Source organism: Tachypleus tridentatus, chromosome 4, assembly GCF_004210375.1.
Source record: "Tachypleus tridentatus isolate NWPU-2018 chromosome 4, ASM421037v1, whole genome shotgun sequence".
Lineage (NCBI taxonomy): Eukaryota > Metazoa > Arthropoda > Merostomata > Xiphosura > Limulidae > Tachypleus > Tachypleus tridentatus.
Genome location: NC_134828.1, coordinates 10456666 through 10484547, shown reverse-complemented (window position 1 = coordinate 10484547; position 27882 = coordinate 10456666). Strand labels below are relative to the sequence as shown.

Sequence of the window (27882 nt, the reverse complement as noted above, 5' to 3'; positions counted from 1 at the left end):
AAAGCAGTATGACAAACATTGTTATAGAGGAAAGTCAACAATAATATGGGAAGAGCAGTATGACAAATATTGTTATATAGGAAAGTCAACAATAAGATTGGAAAAGCAGTATGACAAATATTGTTATACAGGAAAGTAAACAATATAATGGGAACAGCAGTATGACAAATATTGTTATGCAGGAAAGTAAACAATAAGATGGGAAGAGCAGTATGAAAAATATTGTTATACAGGAAAGTCAACAATAATATGGGAAAAGCAGTATGACAAATATTGTTATACAGTTAAGTAAACAATAATATGGGAAAAGCAGTATGACAAATAGTGTTATACCGGAAAGTCAACAATAACATGAGAGGATCAGTATGACAAATATTGTTATACCGGAAAGTCAACAATAACATGGGGGGACCAGTATGACAAATATTGCTATACAGGAAAGTCAACAATAAGATTGGAAAAGCAGTATGACAAATATTGTTATACCGGGAAGTCAACAATAAGATGGGAAGAGCAGTATGAAAAATATTGTTATACAGGAAAGTCAACAATAAGATTGGAAAAGCAGTATGACAAATATTGTTATACAGTTAAGTAAACAATAATATGGGAAAAGCAGTATGACAAATAGTGTTATACCGGAAAGTCAACAATAACATGAGAGGATCAGTATGACAAATATTGTTATACCGGAAAGTCAACAATAACATGGGGGGACCAGTATGACAAATATTGTTATACAGGAAAGTCAACAATAAGATTGGAAAAGCAGTATGACAAATATTGTTATACCGGAAAGTCAACAATAAGATGGGAAGAGCAGTATGAAAAATATTGTTATACAGGAAAGTCAACAATAAGATGGGAAGAGCAGTATGAAAAATATTGTTATACAGGAAAGTCAACAATAACATGGGAGGAGCAGTGTGACAAATATTGTTATACAGAAAAGTCAACAATAAGATTGGAAAAGCAGTATGACAAATATTGTTATACAGTTAAGTAAACAATAATATAGGAAAAGCAGTATGACAGATATTGTTACACCGGAAAGTCAACAATAACATGGGGGGACCAGTATGACAAATAGTGTTATACCGGAAAGTCAACAATAACATGGCGGGATCAGTATGACAAATATTGTTATAAGGGAAAGTCAACAATAACATGGGAAGAGCAGTATAAAATAGTGTTAAAGAGGAAAGTCAACAATAACATGGGAAAAGCAGTATGACAAACATTGTTATAGAGGAAAGTCAACAATAATATGGGAAGAGCAGTATGACAAATATTGTTATATAGGAAAGTCAACAATAAGATTGGAAAAGCAGTATGACAAATATTGTTATACAGGAAAGTAAACAATAAGATGGGAAGAGCAGTATGTCAAATATTGTTATGCAGGAAAGTAAACAATAAGATGGGAAGAGCAGTATGAAAAATTATGTTATACAAAAAAGTCAACAATAACATGGGAGGAGCAGTATCACAAATATTGTTATATAGGATAGTCAACAATAACATGGGAATCGCAGAATCACAAATTTTGTTATACAGCAAAGTAAACAATAAGATGGGAAGAGCAGTATGACAAATATTGTTATACAGGAAAGTAAACAATAAAATGGGAAAAGCAGTATGACAAATATTGTTACACAGGAAAGTAAACAATAAGATGGGAAGAGCAGTATGAAAAATATTGTTATACAGGAAAGTAAACAATAATATGGTAAGAGCAGTATGACAAATATTGTTATACAGGAATGTCAACAATAAGATGGGAAGAGCAGTATGAAAAATATTGTTCTACAGGAATGTCAACAATAAGATGGGAAAAGCAGTATGACAAATATTGTTATACAGGAAAGTCAACAATAAGATGGGAAGAGCAGTGTGAAAAATATTGTTCCACAAAAAAGTCAACAATAAGCTGGGAAGAGCAACATGAAAAATATTGTTATACAGGAAAGTAAACAATAATATGGTAAGAGCAGTATGACAAATATTGTTATACAGGAAAGTCAACAATAACATAGGAAAGGCAGTATGAGAAATATTGTTACAGAAGAAAGTCAACAATAATATGGGAAAACGTTGTAGGGTAAATGTTATTGGAGTCACAAATCAATACACACTAATATAATGCAAATGTTATTACAGTTACAAATCAATACACACTAATATAGTGTAAATATTATTAAAGTCACAAATCAATACACACTAATATAATGTAAATGTTATTACAGTCACAAATGAACACATACTAATATAATGTAAATGTTATTACAGTCACAAATGAACACATACTAATATAATGTAAATGTTATTACAGTCACAAATCAATACACACAAATATAGTGTAAATGTTATTACAGTCAGAAATCAATACACACAAATATAATGTAAGTGTTATTGCAGTCACAAATCAATACACTCTAATATAATGTAAATGTTATTACAGTCACAAATGAAAACACACTAATATAGTGTAAATGTTATTCCAGTCACAAATCAATACACACTAATATAATGTAAATGTTATTACAGTCACAAATCAATACACACTAATATAATGTAAATGTTATTACAGTCACAAATGAACACACACTAATATAATGTAAATGTTATTACAGTCACAAATGAACACATACTAATATAATGTAAATGTTATTACAGTCACAAATCAATACACACTAATATAGTGTAAATGTTATTACAGTCAGAAATCAATACACACTAATATAATGTAAATGTTATTGCAGTCACAAATCAATACACTCTAATATAATGTAAATGTTATTACAGTCACAAATGAACACACACTAATATAGTGTAAATGTTATTACAGTCACAAGTCAATACACACTAATATAATGTAAATGTTATTACAGTCACAAATGAACACACACTAATATAATGTAATGTTATTACAGTCACAAATGAACACACACTAATATAATGTAAATGTTATTACAGTCACAAATGAACACACACTAATATAATTTAATTTTATTACAGTCACAAGTCAATACACACTAATATAATGTGAATGTTATTACAGTCACAAATCAATACACAATAATATAATGTAAATGTTATTACAGTCACAAATGAATACACACTAATATAATGTAAATGTTATTACAGTCACAAATGAACACACACTAATATAGTGTAAATGTTATTACAGTCACAAATCAATACACACTAATATAGTGTAAATGTTATTACAGTCACAAATCAATACACACTAATATAATGTAAATGTTATTACAGGAACAAATGAACACATACTAATATAATGTAAATGTTATTACAGTCACAAATGAACACATACTAATATAATGTAAATGTTATTACAGTCACAAATCAATACACACTAATATAGTGTAAATGTTATTACAGTCAGAAATCAATACACACTAATATAATGTAAATGTTATTGCAGTCACAAATCAATACACTCTAATATAATGTAAATGTTATTACAGTCACAAATGAACACACACTAATATAGTGTAAATGTTATTACAGTCACAAGTCAATACACACTAATATAATGTGAATGTTATTACAGTCACAAATCAATACACACTAATATAATGTAAATGTTATTACAGTCTGAAATCAATACACACTAATATAATGTAAATGTTATTACAGTCACAAATGAACACACACTAATATAATGTAAATGTTATTACAGTCACAAATGAACACACACTAATATAATGTAAATGTTATTACAGTCACAAATCAATACACACTAATATAGTGTAAATGTTATTACAGTCACAAATCAATACAAACTAATATAGTGTAAATGTTATTACAGTCACAAATCAATACACACTAATATAATGTAAATGTTATTACAGGAACAAATGAACACACACTAATATAATGTAAATGTTATTACAGTCACAAATGAACACATACTAATATAATGTAAATGTTATTACAGTCACAAATGAACACATACTAATATAATGTAAATGTTATTACAGTCACAAATCAATGCACACTAATATAATGTAATTGTTATTACAGTCACAAATGAACACATACTAATATAATGTAAATGTTATTACAGTCACAAATGAACACATTCTAATATAATGTGAATGTTATTACAGTCACAAATCAATACACACTAATATAATGTAAATGTTATTACAGTCTCAAATCAATACACACTAATATATTGTAAATGTTATTACAGTCACAAATGAACACACACTAATATAATGTAAATGTTATTACAGTCACAAATGAACACACACTAATATAATGTAAATGTTATTACAGTCACAAATCAATACACACTAATATAGTGTAAATGTTATTACGGTCACAAATGTACACATACTAATATAATGTAAATGTTATTACAGTCACAAATGTACACATACTAATATAATGTAAATGTTATTACAGTCACAAATCAATGCACACTAATATAATGCAAATGTTATTACAGTCACAAATGAACACACACTAATATAATGTAAATGTTATTACAGTCACAAATTAAAACATACTAATATAATGTAAATGTTATTACAGTCACAAATGAACACATACTAATATAATGTAAATGTCACTGCAGTCACAAATCAATACACACTAATATAGTGTAAATGTTATTACAGTCACAAGTCAATACACACTAATATAATGTAAATGTTATTGCAGTCACAAATCAATACACTCTAATATAATGTAAATGTTATTACAGTCACAAATGAACACACACTAATATAGTGTAAATGTTATTACAGTGACAAATAAACACACACTAATATAATGTAAATGTTATTACAGTCACAAATGAACACACACTAATATAATGTGAATGTTATTACAGTCACAAGTCAATACACACTAATATAATGTGAATGTTATTACAGTCACAAATCAATACACACTAATATAATGTAAATGTTATTACAGTCTCAAATCAATACACACTAATACAATGTAAATGTTATTACAGTCACAAATGAACACACACTAATATAATGTAAATGTTATTACAGTCACAAATGAACACACACTAATATAATGTAAATGTTATTACAGTCACAAATGAACACACACTAATATAATGTAAATGTTATTACAGTCACAAATCAATACACACTAATATAGTGTAAATGTTATTACAGTCACAAATCAATACACACTAATATAGTGTAAATGTTATTACAGTCACAAATCAATACACACTAATATAATGTAAATGTTATTACAGGAACAAATGAACACATACTAATATAATGTAAATGTTATTACAGTCACAAATCAATGCACACTAATATAATGTAATTGTTATTACAGTCACAAATGAACACATACTAATATAATGTAAATGTTATTACAGTCACAAATGAACACATTCTAATATAATGTGAATGTTATTACAGTCACAAATCAATACACACTAATATAATGTAAATGTTATTACAGTCACAAATCAATACACACTAATATAATGTAAATGTTATTACAGTCACAAATGAACACACACTAATATAATGTAAATGTTATTACAGTCACAAATGAACACACACTAATATAATGTAAATGTTATTACAGTCACAAATCAATACACACTAATATAGTGTAAATGTTATTACGGTCACAAATGTACACATACTAATATAATGTAAATGTTATTACAGTCACAAATGTACACATACTAATATAATGTAAATGTTATTACAGTCACAAATCAATGCACACTAATATAATGTAAATGTTATTACAGTCACAAATGAACACACACTAATATAATGTAAATGTTATTACAGTCACAAATTAACACATACTAATATAATGTAAATGTTATTACAGTCACAAATGAACACATACTAATATAATGTAAATGTCACTGCAGTCACAAATCAATACACACTAATATAGTGTAAATGTTATTACAGTCACAAGTCAATACACACTAATATAATGTAAATGTTATTGCAGTCACAAATCAATACACTCTAATATAATGTAAATGTTATTACAGTCACAAATGAACACACACTAATATAGTGTAAATGTTATTACAGTGACAAATAAACACACACTAATATAATGTAAATGTTATTACAGTTACAAATGAACACACACTAATATAATGTAAATGTTATTACAGTCACAAATGAACACACACTAATATAATGTAAATGTTATTACAGTCACAAGTCAATACACACTAATATAATGTGAATGTTATTACAGTCACAAATCAATACACACTAATATAATGTAAATGTTATTACAGTCTCAAATCAATACACACTAATATAATGTAAATGTTATTACAGTCACAAATGAACACACACTAATATAATGTAAATGTTATTACAGTCACAAATGAACACACACTAATATAATGTAAATGTTATTACAGTCACAAATCAATACACACTAATATAATGTAAATGTTATTACAGTCACAAATCAATACACACTAATATAGTGTAAATGTTATTACAGTCACAAATCAATACACACTAATATAATGTAAATGTTATTACAGTCACAAATCAATACACACTAATATAATGTAAATGTTATTACAGGAACAAATGAACACACTAATATAATGTAAATGTTATTACAGTCACAAATGAACACATACTAATATAATGTAAATGTTATTACAGTCACAAATGAACACATACTAATATAATGTAAATGTCACTGCAGTCACAAATCAATACACACTAATATAGTGTAAATGTTATTACAGTCACAAGTCAATACACACTAATATAATGTAAATGTTATTGCAGTCACAAATCAATACACTCTAATATAATGTAAATGTTATTACAGTCACAAATGAACACACACTAATATAGTGTAAATGTTATTACAGTGACAAATAAACACACACTAATATAATGTAAATGTTATTACAGTCACAAATGAACACACACTAATGTAATGTAAATGTTATTACAGTCACAAATGAACACACACTAATATAATGTGAATGTTATTACAGTCACAAGTCAATACACACTAATATAATGTGAATGTTATTACAGTCACAAATCAATACACACTAATATAATGTAAATGTTATTACAGTCTCAAATCAATACACACTAATATAATGTAAATGTTATTACAGTCACAAATCAATACACAGTAATATAGTGTAAATGTTATTACAGTCACAAATCAATACACACTAATATAGTGTAAATGTTATTACAGTCACAAATCAATACACACTAATATAATGTAAATGTTATTACAGTCACAAATCAATACACACTAATATAATGTAAATGTTATTACAGTCACAAATGAACACATACTAATATAATGTAAATGTTATTACAGTCACAAATCAATGCACACTAATATAATGTAATTGTTATTACAGTCACAAATGAACACATACTAATATAATGTAAATGTTATTACAGTCACAAATGAACACAATCTAATATAATGTGAATGTTATTACAGTCACAAATCAATACACACTAATATAATGTAAATGTTATTACAGTCTCAAATCAATACACACTAATATAATGTAAATGTTATTACAGTCACAAATGAACACACACTAATATAATGTAAATGTTATTACAGTCACAAATGAACACACACTAATATAATGTAAATGTTATTACAGTCACAAATCAATACACACTAATATAGTGTAAATGTTATTATGGTCACAAATGTACACATACTAATATAATGTAAATGTTATTACAGTCACAAATGTACACATACTAATATAATGTAAATGTTATTACAGTCACAAATTAATGCACACTAATATAATGCAAATGTTATTACAGTCACAAATGAACACACACTAATATAATGTAAATGTTATTACAGTCACAAATTAACACATACTAATATAATGTAAATGTTATTACAGTCACAAATGAACACATACTAATATAATGTAAATGTCACTGCAGTCACAAATCAATACACACTAATATAGTGTAAATGTTATTACAGTCACAAGTCAATACACACTAATATAATGTAAATGTTATTGCAGTCACAAGTCAATACACTCTAATATAATGTAAATGTTATTACAGTCACAAATGAACACACACTAATATAGTGTAAATGTTATTACAGTGACAAATAAACACACACTAATATAATGTAAATGTTATTACAGTCACAAATGAACACACACTAATATAATGTAAATGTTATTACAGTCACAAATGAACACACACTAATATAATGTGAATGTTATTACAGTCACAAGTCAATACACACTAATATAATGTGAATGTTATTACAGTCACAAATCAATACACACTAATATAATGTAAATGTTATTACAGTCTCAAATCAATACACACTAATACAATGTAAATGTTATTACAGTCACAAATGAACACACACTAATATAATGTAAATGTTATTACAGTCACAAATGAACACACACTAATATAATGTAAATGTTATTACAGTCACAAATGAACACACACTAATATAATGTAAATGTTATTACAGTCACAAATCAATACACACTAATATAGTGTAAATGTTATTACAGTCACAAATCAATACACACTAATATAGTGTAAATGTTATTACAGTCACAAATCAATACACACTAATATAGTGTAAATGTTATTACAGTCAGAAATCAATACACACTAATATAATGTAAATGTTATTACAGGAACAAATGAACACATACTAATATAATGTAAATGTTATTACAGTCACAAATCAATGCACACTAATATAATGTAATTGTTATTACAGTCACAAATGAACACATACTAATATAATGTAAATGTTATTACAGTCACAAATGAACACATTCTAATATATGTGAATGTTATTACAGTCACAAATCAATACACACTAATATAATGTAAATGTTATTACAGTCTCAAATCAATACACACTAATATAATGTAAATGTTATTACAGTCACAAATGAACACACACTAATATAATGTAAATGTTATTAGAGTCACAAGTCAATACACACTAATATAATGTGAATGTTATTACAGTCACAAATCAATACATACTAATATAATGTAAATGTTATTACAGTCACAAATCAATACACACTAATATAATGTAAATGTTATTACAGTCACAAATGAACACACACTAATATAATGTAAATGTTATTACAGTCACAAATCAATACACACTAATATAGTGTAAATGTTATTACAGTCACAAATCAATACACACTAATATAGTGTAAATGTTATTACAGTCACAAATCAATACACTCTAATATAATGTAAATGTTATTACAGTCACAAATGTACACATACTAATATAATGTAAATGTTATTGCAGTCACAAATCAATACACTCTAATATAATGTAAATGTTATTACAGTCACAAATGAACACACACTAATATAGTGTAAGTGTTATTACAGTGACAAATAAACACACACTAATATAATGTAAATGTTATTACAGTCACAAATGAACACACACTAATATAATGTAAATGTTATTACAGTCACAAATCAATGCACACTAATATAATGTAAATGTTATTACAGTCACAAATGAACACACACAAATATAATGTAAATGTTATTACAGTCACAAATGATCATATACTAATATAATGTAAATGTCACTGCAGTCACAAATCAATACACACTAATATAGTGTAAATGTTATTACAGTCACAAATCAATACACACTAATATAATGTAAATGTTATTGCAGTCACAAATCAATACACTCTAATATAATGTAAATGTTATTACAGTCACAAATGAACACACACTAATATAGTGTAAATGTTATTACAGTGACAAATAAACACACACTAATATAATGTAAATGTTATTACAGTCACAAGTCAATACACACTAATATAATGTGAATGTTATTACAGTCACAAATCAATACATACTAATATAATGTAAATGTTATTACAGTCACAAATCAATACACACTAATATAGTGTAAATGTTATTACAGTCACAAATCAAAACACACTAATAAAATGTAATGTTATTACAGTCACAAATGAACACATACTAATATAATGTAAATGTTATTACAGTCACAAATCAATACACACTAATATAGTGTAAATGTTATTACAGTCACAAATGAACACACACTAATATAATGTAAATGTTATTACAGTCACAAATCAATACACACTAATATAGTGTAAATGTTATTGCTGTCACAAATCAATACACTCTAATATAATGTAAATGTTATTACAGTCACAAATGAACACACACTAATATAGTGTAAATGTTATTACAGTGACAAATAAACACACACTAATATAATGTAAATGTTATTACAGTCACAAGTCAATACACACTAATATAATGTGAATGTTATTACAGTCACAAATCAATACATACTAATATAATGTGAATGTTATTACAGTCACAAATCAATACACACTAATATAATGTAAATGTTATTACAGTCTCAAATCAATACACACTAATATAATGTAAATGTTATTAGAGTCACAAATGAACACACACTAGTATAATGTACATGTTATTACAGTCACAAATGAACACACACTAATATAATGTAACTGTTATTACAATCACAAATCAATACACACTAATATAGTGTAAATGTTATTACAGTCACAAATGTACACATACTAATATAATGTAAATGTTATTACAGTCACAAATGTACACATACTAATATAATGTAAATGTTATTACAGTCACAAATCAATGCACACTAATATAATGTAAAAGTTATTACAGTCACAAATGAACACACACTAATATAATGTAAATGTTATTACAGTCACAAATGAACACATACTAATATAATGTAAATGTTATTACAGTCACAAATGAACACATACTAATATAATGTAAATGTTATTGCAGTCACAAATGAACACACACTAATATAATGTAAATGTTATTACAGTCACAAATCAATACAAACTAATATAGTGTAAATGTTATTACAGTCACAAATCAATACACACTAATATAGTGTAAATGTTATTGCAGTCACAAATCAATAGACTCTAATATAATGTAAATGTTATTACAGTCACAAATGAACACACATTAATATAGTGTAAATGTTATTACAGTGACAAATAAACACACACTAATATAATGTAAATGTTATTACAGTCACAAGTCAATACACACTAATATAATGTGAATGTTATTACAGTCACAAATGAACACACACTAATATAATGTAAATGTTATTACAGTCACAAATCAATACACACTAATATAGTGTAAATGTTATTACAGTCACAAATGAACACACACTAATATAGTGTAAATGTTATTACAGTCACAAATCAATACACTCTAATATAATGTAAATGTTATTACAGTCACAAATGTACACATACTAATATAATGTAAATGTTATTGCAGTCACAAATCAATACACTCTAATATAATGTAAATGTTATTACAGTCACAAATGAACACACACTAATATAGTGTAAGTGTTATTACAGTGACAAATAAACACACACTAATATAATGTAAATGTTATTACAGTCACAAATGAACACACACTAATATAATGTAAATGTTATTACAGTCACAAATCAATGCACACTAATATAATGTAAATGTTATTACAGTCACAAATGAACACACACTAATATAATGTAAATGTTATTACAGTCACAAATGATCATATACTAATATAATGTAAATGTCACTGCAGTCACAAATCAATACACACTTATATAGTGTAAATGTTATTACAGTCACAAATCAATACACACTAATATAATGTAAATGTTATTGCAGTCACAAATCAATACACTCTAATATAATGTAAATGTTATTACAGTCACAAATGAACACACACTAATATAGTGTAAATGTTATTACAGTGACAAATAAACACACACTAATATAATGTAAATGTTATTACAGTCACAAGTCAATACACACTAATATAATGTGAATGTTATTACAGTCACAAATCAATACATACTAATATAATGTAAATGTTATTACAGTCACAAATCAATACACACTAATATAGTGTAAATGTTATTACAGTCACAAATGAACACACACTAATACAATGTAAATGTTATTACAGTCACAAATCAATACACACTAATATAGTGTAAATGTTATTACAGTCACAAATGAACACAAACTAATATAATGTAAATGTTATTACAGTCACAAATCAATACACACTAATATAGTGTAAATGTTATTACAGTCACAAATCAAAACACACTAATAAAATGTAATATTATTACAGTCACAAATGAACACATACTAATATAATGTAAATGTTATTACAGTCACAAATCAATACACACTAATATAGTGTAAATGTTATTACAGTCACAAATGAACACACACTAATATAATGTAAATGTTATTACAGTCACAAATCAATACACACTAATATAGTGTAAATGTTATTACAGTCACAAATGAACACAAACTAATATAATGTAAATGTTATTACAGTCACAAATCAATACACACTAATATAGTGTAAATGTTATTACAGTCACAAATCAAAACACACTAATAAAATGTAATGTTATTACAGTCACAAATGAACACATACTAATATAGTGTAAATGTTATTACAGTCAGAAATCAATACACTCTAATATAATGTAAATGTTATTAAAGTCACAAATCAATACACACTAATATAATGTAATGTTAACTTTAAAATGATGGAATAGGTAAACCTTAAGTGGCGTATGGTCAACGATAACCATGGTGAAAAGTGAACGCTGATATGGCGTAATTTTTCTCTATATAAATATAATAGTAGTGTCTGTTGTATGTCTGTTAACTACTTCACAGGTTTGTTGGTTGTTGTTTTTTACAATTTCATATATGGGAAGCAACTATTTATGCCTTAAAATAACCTTCCATTAATCATTAGTCACGGGACAGGTACTCCAGTTAGGAATAATTATGATGAAAAGTTATGATTAGGACTGAATAACATGGCGAAATGCCAACATTTATATGTCATGAGTTCAACACTAATATAGTAAAGCCAACGTTAACATGGTGGAAAGTAAATATTAGCATGTTGGAAATTAAACATTGGTATGTTTAAGGTTATTTTATGGAAAGGAAAGCAATATGTTTCGTGTAAATTAGGGTAGTTTAAGACTTGTATACATCTATTTATTAAGAGCCATCATTCAGTTCGTAATATACCTGAGAAGCATCGCATGACCACGTGGTTCGGGCGCTCGACTCGCAATCTGAGGTTCTGTGGTTACACCAAACATGTCCGTCTTTCATCTGTGGAGGTGTTATAAAGTTACAGTTAATCCCACTACTCGTTGGTAAAAGAGTAGCCCAAGAGTTGGCGGTGGATGATAATGACTAATTGCCTTCCCTCTAGATTTATACTGCTAAAATAGGGCCGGCTAGCACAGATAGTCCTTGTGTAGCTTTGCGCGAAATTCAAAAATAAACAAATAATATACCTGAGACTGTGGATGGAAATGGGAGAAACTGTGGTCAGTTCTCCCAAGGCCGGTGATCACAGGACGGTTAACCACTGGTAATTCTTGGCCACTCGACAACATGGATCCTAGAAAGAAATAGAATATTTAATCCACAATAACAAAGTTACATCTTTCAAATTATTTATCTTTACCAGTGGCTGTAAGCAAATTCTTATAAATCAAAGAACAGTAGACGATATTATTAAACTTTATTTTCTTTTTAACGAAAGGAAAATTTAGACCGTTAGGAGGCTCGAATTAGAGAACACTCGACGTGTTAAGTCTGTGTGTTTTCTTATAACAAAGCTACATCGGGCTATCTGTGGAGTCCACCGAGGGTATCTTGGAAGTTTACTAATTTGTAGTAATATACAAGTAATGAAATGTTAAAACACATCTTTTATTTTATTGTGTTATCTAAAACTACGTTTACAGCACGAAGTGTTGTTTATATATAAACATGGCCGTGAAAGAATTAATTAGGCCAATAACATTAAGCCTAAAAAAACTGCTTTACGTACCTAAAATGCAATATAACTTTTTTTTTAAATATCTAACATTAAAACTTTTTTTTCTTCACAATTCACTATCGGTTCTCGTTTACCTACTGGTAGATGTTTCTTCAGTTTACACTGATTGTCGTATGAAATAAATCACACTTACCAACAAGTCCTGGAGAAGTTACGGTTTGAACTCGATTTTCTCTCAGTATCAGATTTGTACTTGGAATACGACTGTTTCCCGTAACAATGCTGGTTTGAACAGGCAGGCTTGACGCGGACGAATTTAAATCTGGAGAAGAAATGTTGTGAGTGTTCGATAATTATTTTTAGCTTGCTTGTTTAGAATTAAATATGAAACTACACAATGGGCTATCTGTTCTCTGCCCACCAAGGGTATCGAAACCGGTTCTTAGCGGTGTGAGTCCGCAGACACACCGCTGTGTTACTGGGAGGGGACTATTTTTAGGCGCTCTTCACTAAGACTTGAAGAAATCTAAAGTAGTGAAAATACTTGTTACTTCATTTTTTTTGTCTTATTATTTAATATTTAACGACACACTTAATTGTTATCGTACTAAAAATTGCTCACTGTGCGAAAATTACCTTTAAGTTAATGTACACACAGGGAATTTATTTTAAAAGATCTCATCAGTTACTGATCTATGAAAAGAAGAACTTATTTAAAAAGGGAATTTAACGAAAACCAGAATCTATTTAACTTAGTTGTCGATCTTAAAAGCATCCTCCCCAGTGGCACAGCAGTGTGTTTGCGTTCTTAGAACGCTAGAAACCGAGTGTCGATACCTGTGGTGGACAGAGCATAGGTAGCCCATTGTGTAAGTTTGTGTTTTACTATAAACAAACAAACCTTATAAGCACAACTAAATATAAACATTTCAATTACGTTACAGTAAAGACCAGACCCCTAACGGTCATAAGTTATAAAAATATTTAAGACCTCGGGGTCATGTTACAGTTTATAAGAAAACTCAAGCTTCAATCGCTATGGTTTTCAAACTAATATTGAATAAAGACGATTTCATAGAATATCCAGATCTCTTAATATATCTCTTTTACATAATCTTAAGATAATAAATGTTCATGAAACAAAAGTGTTAGAATTGAAAGCGACGCTTCCATGATCGTCAGGAACTTATGCATTTGTTTAAGCGCAATTTTAGTCACTTCAGGAATAGAATCCTAAATTTTAGCGTTATAAACCTTCATTCTTACCACCGAGACATTGGGTAGTTATTTAAAACTGGTAAACTGAGTTCTTAATACGAAGGCGGGGACTAAACTATTATATTTCGATAAAAAAGTCAAATACAGTTAAAACCGTATAGACGACGAAAATATCAAACTTGAACAGCAGGTTGAACAATCACCAAGTTTTAAAATATTTCTCTTTAAATAAAACTATAAGAAAATATATTTTCTTTCTAGTTAGCGCTTTTTGTTGTTAACTTTACGTTCTCATGAAGTTCCATAGTTCATGAACATCATTGTTTTTTTCAAATAAAAACTAGGCCTCTGTTCAACATATTTAATTTTGATAATAAAATTCGATGTCAGTTGTACATACCATTTTGAAACTATGCCCAGCAACAAGAGCTTGTTTGTTTGTTTTGAATTTCGCACAAAGCTACACGAGGGCAATCTGCACTAGCCGTCCCTAATTTAGCAGTGTAAGACTAGAGGGAAAGCAGCTAGTCATCACCACCCACCGCCAACTCTTGGGCTACTCTTTTACCAACGAATAGCGGAATTGAACGTCACATTATAACGCCCCCACGGCTGAAAGGGCGAGCATGTTTGGCGCGACGAGGATGCGAACCCGCGACCCTCACATTACGAGTCGCACACCTTAACACGTTTGGCCATGCCGGGCCTATCACAAGAGATAAATAAACAATATAAATATTAAATGAACTGGAGTTAGTGAACTCGGTTATTTGGTGTTTAATAGAAAGGTTCATTAAACCATACTATATAATATTATGACGTACAAAGTAATTTTTTTAATGTACTATTTGAAATGTTTCCAACAGATGCCGCCCCAAATGTAAGATTTTAATTTTTTTCTATTTTAGCTTACAAAAGACGATCATTTTCTAGAAATTTTCTTACTTAAGTTAATTTAAGCCTGTTTAAACGTTTTAGAATTCGCACTGATATATTTCGTCCCAAGTTTAGAACAAAGATTTGGCGATTAAAAGTCGACTGTGCTCTTTGTGAAATGAACTCTAATCCCTTGGAGCAATTAAAGATGTTGGTTGCCGATAGATGTCGCCCCCAAAATCTACGGTGACTATGTAGTATATATCTTTTTAATTTCAATATTTCACGACTTCTTAAAAGCAGATAGAACACTAGTTAAGATGTGAGGATTAACTTAGGTACTTTTAAAAGAAAAAACAAATTACCTGCAATCTTCACGAGAGTAACTTGTCTTGCTTTCGGCCCTGGGGGGTGCTGGATACAACATTGAACTATTATAGAAATGAGGAAGTTTAGCTGGGGTTCGAGCACCAGAGTCAGCAACCTAAAGAATACATATACGCCATTTATCTTACATCGCAAAGACAACAGGACAAAGTTGAATTATGATATTTTAGTACATAAAAACACAGTAGGACACAATTGTGTTGCACGATGTTTCAGCATATACAGAAACTTGTGTTCAATAATTTTTCAGCACAAACGAAAATAAGAAGACAAACTTGTGTTATATGATTTTTAAGCATATACAAAAACAACAAGACTATATGAACAGTTCACAACTTTTCAGACAGTAATAAAACATACAACGTCCCAAACAATTAACATATAAGTCAATACACAAAGCAAGGGAACATTTTCAGGTATATGAAGGAGCTGATGAAAAATCACACTTTTCGAGCTGAGATTAAAACATTTAAATTGAGAACTGTTTTGAAACTTTAGTCTATCGATGATTACATGAGAGAACTGATGACAAATGGCTTGGCCAGGTGGTTAGGGCCCTCGACTCATATCTGAGGGTCGCGAGTTCGAATTACTGTTACCCCAAACATGCTTGCCCTTTCAGCAGTGGGAGCATTGCAATTTTACGATCAATCCCACTATTCGTTGGTAAAAGAGTAGCCCAAGAGTTGGCGATAGGTGGTAATGACTAGCTACCTTCCCTCTAGTCTTACACTACTAAATTAGGGACAGCTAGCGTTAATAGCACTCGTGTTGCTTTACGCGAAATTCAAAAAACAGACAAATAACTGATAAAGTGCAGCTGGACATATTTAAACTGACAATTATTTTGAAACTTCAGGCTACTAAAGGGTATATCACGGAACTGATAACCAAATGCTCTATTTTCAGTTCAGTGTGTCCGTATGTGTGGAATCCATGGCCAATTATTACTTAAGCCTTTCAGAACGGCTGGTATGGGTATTAGCACTTTTATTGATAAGCAGAGAATAACGTTTCTACCTTCTTAGATCATCTTCAGATTAACAAAGATAGTTTGCAACTGACTGCTTCCTGACACATATCTTAGGGACGAGAATATAAACGGGTACGGGACAGTAGGTGGCGTTGCAGTCAGATGTTAGATTATTAATTAGTACAGGTATATAGGTGTTCTTTTATATTGGTTTAATGTTGGTTTTAGTTGCTGTATAATCAGGGCTTCTTTGATTTTGCGTTTGTTTATATTTGTTTCCTTACTTAATATCTGGGTGTTTTCTATGGTTAAGTTGTGTTTATTTGATTTGCAGTGTTCAGAAATGTGTGAAGGTCTTTTTTGTTTTTTTTTGTTCTTTAAATCTAGTTTCCATTTTTCTGCTTGTTTCTCCAAAATAGAAGTCGTGGCAGTTGTTGTATTGTATTTTATAAATAATGTTAGTATTATGTTTGTCAGCGTAGTTTTTAAACAGTATGGACTTTAGTTTTTGAATAAATGTGGTGTTTACTGGAATGTTGTGTTTTGTTGAGTTTTTTCCAAATGTTGGTTACTTTTTTCGCTGATGTCTGGAACATATGGTATACAGCAGTATAAGGTTTGGTAGTTTGTTGTATCTTGGGATTTATTATTGTTTGTTTGTTGTTTGTCAAGGTGTGTGTGTATAATTTTTTCCACGTTTTTTTTTTTTAATGAAATTTGTTGATGTTGATAAAGTGTTGTTTTATTTTGTTAATTTCATCATTAATTTTATCTGGTGAACATAGTTTTGTGTTTGTGTTTATTTGGTTTCTTAATATGTTGCGTTTTGGTTTTGTTTCATGTGCTGAGCCCCAGGGAATATATAATCCAGTATGGGTGAATTTTCTGTGTATTTCTATTTTGAACTGTGTATCAGTTCTTGTGATTTTGAGGTTAAGAAATGCTATTTGGTTAGTTTTTTCCTGTTCACAGGCGATCTTAATGTTGGGATGTATCGAGTTAACGTGATTGAAAAAACTAAGTATGTGTTTTGTAGATGTGAATCCAACAATTATATCATCAACATACCTGTACCAGAATAGTGGTGGGTGTAAGGCTGAACTAGTCGCTTGAGATTCAATCTATATCATAAAAATGTTGGCTAGAACTGGTAACACGGGATTCCCCATACTTAGACCATTTACTTTTAGGTAGTTTTGGTTATTGGAATATAAAGCTAGTTTTGGTGGTAGTGAATGCTATAAGGGTTGCTAATTGGTTGCTGGGGTGTGTATCCATGAGTTCGGGTCTTGGATATAAAGTTTTAAAGCTATCTTGCAGGCATCAGTTGTTAGGACTTCTGTTAAGAGGGAAATTACATCTAAACTGACCATTAAGGCTTTATGATTTAGTTGATTAAGAATATATTTAAAGTTAAAAGAGTCTTTTAAAAGGGAGCCGGCTGATTTTACATATTTAGAAAATGCCCATGTTCTATATTTACCGAGGTTCAGTTAAATGATTCGTAGGTCGACATAATAGGTCGTAGTGGACAATCGGGTTTGTGAGGTTTGAGGGTGCTGTATAGTTATGGTGTGTGTGATTCGGTATTTCGTTAGTAAGAATAAATGTTTTATGAGATTGTGTTGTTGTTTTTTCATTTGTAGTAGTATTTTGTTTAATTGGTTTCATCTGTTTTTATTGTGTTTATTAGTTTAAATTTGTTTGTATCTTACAAGATGGTGTTCATTTTTTGAATGTATTCATTTGTGTTCATTATAACTATAGCATTGCCTTTATCTGACTTTAGAATTTTGACGTTGTTGTCTTGTTTTAAGTTGTTTATAGAATTGATATCTTTTTGTGTGAGGTTGTTTTTTAGACTTCTTTTCTGTGAAATTATGTTGACAGTTTTGTGTGAAAATTCTTTAAAAAGTTGTTTAAGATACAGTTTTGATGTGTTTCAGAGAAATAGATGTTTTCAGTTCTACCTGGAAAGTTACGTTGTTAGTTGCCGGTGGAATTCTTGTCGAAGTTGTCTTCTTCCTGTTTTTTCGTTGTTTTGTTGGTGTTTTCATTTTGTGTAGAGTGGATCACCAGCCTTCTAGCTAGGTCTTCCAGACAGGCTTTCATTTCGATGGATGGAATATTTCTACGTGTTACTGCGAAGTTGGGTCCTTTGTTGAGTAGATGTATTTCTTCATTGCTTAATTTTCGGCCGGATCTGTTAATTATGAGGTTTGTTGGTGGTTTGTCGTGTTGGCATCTTTTTTGTTGTTGTCGCCTTAGTTTATCTAGTTTCTTGTTGTGGTGGGCCTTCTTTTTCTTGTCGTTCTAACTATAAAGTTGATTGATGTTGCGTTGTACGAGTCCATAAATGTTTGGTTGAATGCAGCCAATCCGAGATACATTTTTATTTCAAGTGGGTTTCTCGTCATCGAGAAGGACTTAAGCCTCTCTACTATCTATATAAACCAATCGTAGCATCCAAGTTCTACCGTTGAACAATGTTCACGGCCAAAATTTGCTCTTCACATTTAGGGTCCGAAAATGTGATGTAATAGTGATAGTCAAATTCTACTGTTCAGTCAGACAAGTTGTAGCCCAAGAGTTGGCGGTCGGCACTGTTGACTAATTATTTTGTTTATATTCTACCAGTTCAAACTTAAGAATGGAGATATGCAGATAACCATTATGTATTTTTATCGTGAAAGTTCTAAAGAAGCAAGTTAACAAGCAAAACATTGTTTTCTAGAAAACTTTCACAAACAACAAACAAACAGTTATTGTTCCAAAACACACATTTTGTTCTCCAACTGCTACACTCTAACAAACCAACCGTCATACTCCAAGAAGAGAATTGTTAGCTTCCAGTAAATAATAGTTTCAATCTAACAAATAGTTTTACTCGAAGATGTGAATTTGTTACCTTATAACAAATAATAGTTGCACTCCTGCGACAACTGAACATTCACTTTCCAACAAATTAGCTGTTAATTTCAAATAAAGAAACACACAACAACAACCAGAGGTTTCAAAATAACTAATTTTTTCTCTAAGTGTAGCCAAGTCCTTGTAGTTTCAAAACAGTATTACGAAAGAGGGTGGTTTCTATACATCCAATATTTTGTACTTATAATAACTCTGCCACGTGACAAGGAACTTAGCACCACTGAACTGGACACATAAAAGAAATTTGTGGGCTGTGAAAGGACCAAATACGTCCTTATTGTTGCGAAATATAGTTGTACACAATAGAGTGAATTGCATCCTGGGAACTTTCATACACGTCTAAGTTTCCCGCGTTCTTAAAGACGCAGATGCAAGTCTAAGGAAGAAATTAAATAATTGAGAGTTATTCAATGACCTCTTCTTCTCCAATACTTGAATCTACGTAATGGACACTAATCCCTCAAAACTGTAAGGGATACTGACAGACATATCCCATGATGCCTCAAATGACCAATACTTGTCTCAGCACGCGCAAATATTTCTAAACTCTTGCTATGTGTGATGGTTATTTTAGAATAATAACAGAGACAAATATCCCCTGGGTATAAGTCAGGGTACTTTTATGGTGGATAATATACATCTTTTAAATGTCAAGCAACCTGTTTGAAAGGACTTTGCGTTTTAATGCATATAAAAGCCAGTTTTCCTTTGGTAACGTCCAGTTCGTCTCTGTTGCTTAGCAACAAAACTGTATATCTGTTACATAATACCTGCTTACAGTTACAAAATTATCTTAACTATATAGTAGAAGTTTGGTGAGCAGTGATCACTGAAGGTCCGACAAAGCTAGTAAAGTAATGAAGCATTATATGCTGGGCATGTAAACGTTATATTATTACAGTAAAGTAGTAAAGAGCTATACGCTAGGCTAGGCCTGTATATGTTATATTATTACAGTAGAGTTATAAAGTATTATAACCTCTAATCTTTATATTAAAGTAGCAAAACATGTTAACGTTGTATATTACAGTAAAGCAACAAATCATTATAACTAAGTCTGCAAACGTCATATTATTACAGTAACGGAGTAAAACATTTACGGCAGGCCTGTAAACGTTGTATTGTTACAATAAAATAATAAAACATTACAAGATACGCTTGTAAACATCATATTATTCCAATAACGTAATAAAAGTGTATAATAAGCCTGTAAATGTTATATTATTGCAATAATGTTATAAATCATTACATAAGAAGCCTGCACACGTTATATTATAACATTGAAGTTGTAAAACAATATTGCTAGGCCTGTAAAATTTATATTATTATAATAAATTAATAAAACTTTGCATAGTGGGCCTGTAAACGTTATCTTATTACAATAAAGAAACTTAAAATTATACACTATGCCTGTAAACACAATGTTACTACAACAACGTAAGAAGACATTATATGGTAAGCCTATAAACCAGTGGTTCTTAACCTCGTTGGAAGTACTGAACCCCGGAAGTTTCGTATTTGCATTCACTGAACCCTTCGTAATTGGAAAAATAAAATATGATTTTTCAAATTCAAAACATAAGTAGATATTTTATTAGTGCACAAAATGAACCATGCATCAGTTGCACACAATATCACTGTGTTCAAAGAACAAAACCAACAAAACATGAATTTCGCACAAAAACAAAAACATAACTAAATGAATATTTACTGCAAATCAATGTGACTTTTGGTGTTGCCTTTCAGAGACAAGTTCAGAAATGCGCGGCTTCACCTTGGCAAGTGCCACTCTCATATCATTTTCACAACAAAGTCTGTTCTTTTCGTTTTATGTCTACCATCCTCGAAAAGGATTGCTCGCAAAGATACGTTGTAATAAACGGTATGAGTATCTCAAGGGCTTTCTTAGCAATAAGAGGGTACGCTACGATTTGGTGACACCAAAACGTTGAGAGCGTTGTTGTTCTGAAAGGTTGCTGTTGAGCCTGGCTCTGCTGAAGTTCAATGATTTCATCGAGGTATTCATCATTGACATCTGCTGTCGCAACACTAAACGTGAGCGGCTGTCTCACCCATGCAGGATATGACTCTCTGGTGGGGAAGTATCTGTCAAGAGACTTTGCGAGCTCATCTAAGTGCATGGCACTTGCTAGCTTCAGTTCCCGGGTACAGAAATGTCTCTGATTTCAGACACATCTTCGATCTTACTTACACAGTCGTCCAGCAGGGGAAAGTTTGCGAAGTTATCATTCTATGTTCGTCGTTTCCATAACGGTAGCTTTTTTTTGAAAAGCCTTCAGGTTTTCTTCCGCTTCGATGATGTTGACTCCACCGTCCTGCATCTGTTGTTTGAAATGATTGAGAGCATTGAAGATATCGGCCATGTACGCCAAAATGAGAATGAATTCAGATTTTTCGAAGCAATCTGCATGACAATGTTGGTGTTCTCGCAAAAATAAGGCTAATTACACACGCATGGTAAAACACGATTCAGCACCTTTCCCCGGGATAACCACCGAATGTTAGAATGGTACAGAAGTACCTCGAATTCAGAGCCCATTTCATTACACAGCTCTTTGAAAATGCGGTGCTTCAGGGCACTATTTCACACAAAGTTCACACATTCCACTACAATTTTAATACTTCTGCCAGTTTTGAAGGCAAGGTTTTGTTGCTAACGCATGCCTGTGCAGAACATAGTGCGTTACAATGATGTGTGGTGCATCGGCTTTCACCAGCGCACCAAAACCAGAGTTTCGTCCCAGCATGACTGGAGCTCCGTCTGAACAAACTGCAGAAACCATATCCCACGAAAGATCGTTATCTCTGAAGAAGTCATCCACAAGTTTCTTCACGTTGGCTGCCTTAGTTGTTGTTGTAAGAGGCTTACAAAATAAAAAAAAATCTTCTTTTATCTCGTCGTTCTTCACATAGCGCACGAATACAACAAGCTGGCTTAGATTGGAAACGTCGGTGGTCTCGTCGAGTTGAAGGCTTAATTTTGCTGGGCTTGAAATTAGATCTGCAACTACTTGAGCCAAGATGGCATCGCTCATGTCATCTATTCTGCTGCTGATGGTGTCATTTGAAAGAGGAATTTGGGATAATTTATTTTCAGCAGCTTTTCCCAGCATGATATTCGCCATCTTCAACGCAGCTGGTTTTACGAGTGCTTCACCAATAGTGTGTGGTTTTCCCTGCTTTGCGATCAAGTACGTAACTTCGTATGATGTTGTGAGGATCAGTTTGTCGATGGGTACAAAACCGAGAACAGGTAAAGTAGTCTTTTCATCGAACCTGGCTCTCTTTACCTTGAATTCAGCAAGCGTTGAGTTCTTGTATTTCCCATCTCAATGTAGCTTTAATGAGTGTTCTTTTTGTTTTGCCTGTGCTACACTAGAATTGCTCAACTTGACGTTGCAAATCATGCATTGAGGACGCTGACTCCCATCATGTTCCGTTATACACGTGAATCCATATTGTACATATTCGTCCGACCACTTTCTGTTTTTGCTCGACAAAGTTAGTATGAAGGGATTGAAAGATTAGGAAAAAATCACAAATGACACACGATTACTACAGTCACAAGTCGACTGCTAAGCGCACGAAGTTCTCTGCAGCACAGATATTAAGGCCAAGTGATGTGACGTGATCAGCCGCAGCCAATGATGGTCAAGTGGAGCATGATGTCACGAATCATACGAGTTGGATGAACGAGTGTGTGTGTGTCTTGACCTCCGCTGAGCTCCTGACACTGACTCATCGAACCCCTGGGGTTCGATTGAACCCAGGTTAAGAACCACTGCTATAAACGCTACATTATTACAACGAAGTGATAAGAAGTGTATAGCAAGTTTGTAAACGTTATATATTACTATAAAGTAACAAAACATTAGAAGCTGAGCCTGTAAACATTATATTATGAAAATAAACGAATAAATCATTGTATAATAAGCCTGCTTACATTATAATATTACTACTTAACCTGTTTTAAAAGCTAGTTTGTGTGTCATGTCGCACTTTATTTCTCAAAATAGGAGTTATAAAAGCCAAAATATACTTATCCAGGTCGAACTGTTCGATTACTGGCTGCCCATTAAGATTTTAATTTTAGTAACGGGGTGTGCAACGTGTGGTTAGAGGAATTTCTGTGAAACCTTATAAGTGTTGGTATAATAAGCCGAAAGTAAAGACGTATTGTGGATAGATAACCTAACCTAGAAACAAGTGCATAAAATGTATCATGAAAGTAAAAAAAAAAATATCGATTCAGTTTTAAATTTAAATTGGTTCTATATTTAACTATTTTCTATATTTTATAAGTTTTTAATCTGATTTTTTACCAATAATTATTCTATGAATGATCTTAATTTTGATTGCCTCACATAGGAATTTACTGATGTTTGACTGCGTAGAGTAGGAGTTCCCAAAGTGGTCGATATTGACCCCCAACGGTCAATGAGACATTTCCGGGGATCGCAAATCACTCGGGGGTCGATTATAGATTGTTAATACAAAAGCATTATTAAATATTGTTGGTCAAATCGACATAATATATTGTGGAAAAATCAACAGTCGTATAATCAAGGAAATAAAAATACCAGCTGTAAATTAATTGTACAAACATTCATGAGTCATTTATGAGTCTGGACAGAGAGTCGTTTACTCTTCGCCCACCCAACTGACAGTTGTAATTGAGCCAATCAGGAAGCATTGTGAGCGTGACGTACTCTTCAGTATGTTTTAGGTTCATTCTTGTTTACATTTCTGATTACCAAAACAGTATTGCTAGGCCTGTAAAATTTATGTTATTACAGTAAATTAATAAAACTTGGTTATTTTAATTATTTATTGGTGTTTGCTATATACAGAGGCGGAGGTGTGAGTTTCAGTGATGACGAGAAACCCACTTGTTGAGAAATTTATATGCAAAAACGGCTCGTTTGGGCTGAGAAAACACTTTACATAGAAGAGCGAACAACGTTTCGACCTTCTTCGGTCATCGTCAGGTTCACAAAGAAAGAGGTAACTGACCGGAAGCTGACCACATGTTTGAAAGGGGTTGTGTAACTGTGTGTCGAAATGTAGAGGGCGGTATTAGATGTTTGAATATATAATTTTATTTATTATATTAATATAGGTATAAAGGCGTTCCTTTATATTGGTTTATTTTGGGTTTAAGTTGTTGTATAAGTAAGGCTTCTTTAATTTTACGTTTGTTTATGTTTGTTTCTTTATTTAGTATTTGAGTGTTTTCTATGGTTATGTTGTGTTTATTTGACTTGCAGTGTTCGAAAACGTGTGAAGGTGACTTTTTATGTTCTTTGAATCTGGTTTCCATTTTCTACTTGTTTCTCCAATATAGAAGTCGTGGCAGTTATCACATTGTATTTTATAAATAATGTTGGTGTGGTGTTTGTCAGTGTAGTTTTACATAGTATAGACCTCAGTTTTGTGCCGGGTTTTTGAATAAATTTGGTATTAATTGGAATGTCATATTTTGTGACTAATTTTTGCCAAATGTTGGTTATTTGTTTGCTGATGTCGGGAATATATGGTATACAGCAGTATATGGTTTCGTGGTTTTTGATTCGTGAGCTGTATTTACTTTAGTTGGTTGATTTTGCTTTCTGTCTAGGTGTGTGCGTATAATGTTTTCTACGGTTTGTGGAGGAAACTTATTGATGTTGGTGAAGTATTGTTTTATTTTGTCTAATTCATCGTTAATTTTATCTGGTGAGCATAGTTTTATGGCTGTGTTTATTTGGTTTCTTAGTATGTTGAGTTTTTGTTTTGTTTCATGTGCTGAGTCCCAAGGAATGTATAGTCCAGTATGGGTGATTTTTCGGTGGATTTCTGTTTGAAATTGTGTATCAGTTCTTGTAATTTTGAGGTTAAGAAATGATATTTGATTGTTTTCTTCCTGTTCACATGTGAAGTTGATGTTGGGATGTATAGAGTTAATGTGATTGAAAAAATTAAGTATGTGTTCTGTAGATTTGAATCCCGCTACCGTGTCATCTACATATCTATACCAGTATAGTGGTGGTTGTAATGCTGTGTTAATTGCTTGTGTTTCAACTTGTGTCATAAAAATATTGGCTAGAACTGGTGATACTGGGTTGCCCATGCTTAGGCCGTTTGTTTGTATATAGTTTTGGTCGTTGAACATGAAGTTTGTCTTTATCGTGGTGAATTCTATGAGGGTTGCTAACTGGTTACTGGGAATTTCTATAGTTGGGTTAGGGTCTCGGATATAGAGTTCTAAGGCTATCTTGCAGGCTTCAGTGGTTGGAACTTCTGTAAAGAGGGATATAACATCGAAACTGGCCATTAAGGCTTTGTGATTAAGTTGATTTAGATTAGACTTGAAATTAAAAGAGTCTTTGATAAATGAGCTGGATAATAGAAGAAATGACATTTATTTTATTCAACAATGTAGAAAAGAACAACTAACCCCTAATTTTGTAAAGGTAAAACTTTCAAAAAATTTTAATACATACACAAACATTATCCAAAATTTACAGAAAAACTACTGAAAGCCATGTTGAACACAAAATACAAAGAACTACATGACTTACAAAAACAAAAAATGAATCTAGACCATCAACTGGCATGCTGCATTAAACCAGAGATTTACGGACTTATACAACGAAACATAAACCAAATCAATACTAAAAACGACAGAGACAAAAGATCTGCCACAACAAAAAAACTAGAAAACTAAGATGCAAACAACAGAAAAGACACCAAAACGACAAACCGTTGACTAACCTCATAATTAACAGATCCGACCGTCAATTAAACACAGACGAGATACATCTACTTAACAAAGGACTCAACTTCGCTATAGCACCTAGGTACATTCCAACCATAGAAATCAAAACATGTTTAGAAGACCTAGCCAGGAGACTTGTGATACTTTCTACAGAGAACAAAAACAAGGAAACAACCAAAAACAACCAACAGAAAGAAGACAACTTAGATAATTTTATTGACATCCAACAGCCAACCTTCCCAGGTAAAATTACAAATTTATATTTTCCAGAAACACCTAAAACAACATCTTAAACGATTTTTTCAAAGAATTTTCTCACAAAACCATCAACATAATTTCACAAAACAGAAAACTGAAAAACAACCTTACAAAAAGAGACATTAATTGCATAAAAAACCTAAAACAAGACAAAAACATAAAAATTCTAAAAGCAGATAAAGGTAACGCTATAGTCATAATGAACACGAATGAATACATCCAAAAAATGAATAACATCCTATCAGACACGAACAAATTTAAACCAATACACACAAATCCAACAAAGACACACGAGACGCAACTGAACAAATTACTACTACAAATGAAAAAAGCCAACACAATTTCACAAACACTTTATTCCTACCTACGTAAAACCGACTCACGCACACCGCAAATATACGGCATCCCCAAACCTCATAAACCAGATTGTCCATTACGACCAATAATGTCCACATATGAATCGTTTAATTACAACCTTGGTAAATACATAGCATGGGCATTCTCC

The 27882-nt window shown here is 31.2% G+C and overlaps 1 pseudogene across 1 annotated transcript in view; it reads right to left on the bottom strand.

Moving 5' to 3' along the window:
• Positions 1-27882, bottom strand: part of LOC143250014 (uncharacterized) — a 105379-nt pseudogene that overhangs the window by 9598 nt on the left and 67899 nt on the right. The window contains exons 15-18 of the transcript XR_013028074.1: positions 20641-20717; positions 16416-16534; positions 14150-14278; positions 13466-13572 (exon numbers count right to left, since the gene is read on the bottom strand). The product of XR_013028074.1 is annotated as an uncharacterized LOC143250014 (transcript). The remainder of the gene's footprint in view (positions 1-13465; positions 13573-14149; positions 14279-16415; positions 16535-20640; positions 20718-27882) is intronic.